Source organism: Pygoscelis adeliae, unplaced genomic scaffold (assembly GCF_000699105.1).
Source record: "Pygoscelis adeliae isolate BGI_AS28 unplaced genomic scaffold, ASM69910v1 Scaffold168, whole genome shotgun sequence".
NCBI lineage: Eukaryota > Metazoa > Chordata > Aves > Sphenisciformes > Spheniscidae > Pygoscelis > Pygoscelis adeliae.
The window spans coordinates 5,960,338-5,961,519 of record NW_008825566.1 but is presented as its reverse complement, the minus strand read 5'-3'; positions in this window follow the sequence as shown (position 1 = coordinate 5,961,519).

Sequence of the window (1,182 nt, the reverse complement as noted above, 5' to 3'; positions counted from 1 at the left end):
TCTTTCCCTTTTGTTTGAGTGAGGAAATGAGAGAGCTGATAGCTGCCTTTGGGTCCTAATCCGCACCACTTTGCTTGAAGGGAGATGAAAGGTGCACCAATTACTGCTGGTAATAGCTGACTATTATATGCATTCATTACTGTGGTTATCATTACAAATTACATGGTATTCTTTACCTGTAACTTAGGGAAATATTTCACTACAGCAAAATTTCTGTTAGCATCACTTCTTAGTCTTTTTGTACACCAAGAAAAGCCTAAAGTAGAAATGCTTTCAAAAATAAATTCAGCATGATACAATCGCACAAGAGAGTCCAAGAACTCACATAATGCTAACAGCTGGAAATTTGTTTTAGTACATAATATGAGGAATAATTATATTTCTGTAAAACTGATATCTACCTTCTGCTTCAAAAACTCCCCATGGCTATTGAAACTGTGAGTATATGTCTCCCAAATACAAATCTGCATGCATGAAGACAACATGAAAATGGCAAGATAATGTATCAATAATCATGAATTATAAGCCTATAATTATATCAAGTTGTTCTGGAGGCAGGAAATCACAAGCTTTTTTATTTCTATCACATTAACATAAGATACAAACCTTTTAATAGTAACATGAGTGCGGTAATGTATAATGAGAAATGGAAAAAAAAATGAAGGGAAAGATTGAGATTCATTGTTTGAGGCAGCAACCCAGCAAAGTCTTCTAGTCTACTAAGGCGATCTGTCAGTCATCACACTCACAACCAGATTGCCCAGCAAATAAATAAAGGATTCTTTACTACTAGTATATCAAGAAGGTAGAGTACTGAGAAGAGTTGGGAGACATATAGGGAGGAGGAAAATAGACCAGTATTTCTGCAAATGTAAAAGTTATAGCAAAAGCTGCATGAGACAGTTCAGAAATGTTTCGTTTACCAGTGACACATGATACATTCAATGATTAAATGCCATTCTTTTTCAAACAGAGTTCACAGGCAAGGCAAGTTCTGACCTCAGAACTCAATCATATGTATATGTATATGCCTATGTGTCCTGGTTTCAGCAGGGATAGCGTTAATTTCCTTCCTAGTAGCTGGTACAGTGCTGTGTTTTGGATTTAGGGTGAGAACAAAGTTGATAACACACCGATGTTTTAGTTGTTGCTAGGTAATGCTTACACTAGCCAAGGACTTTC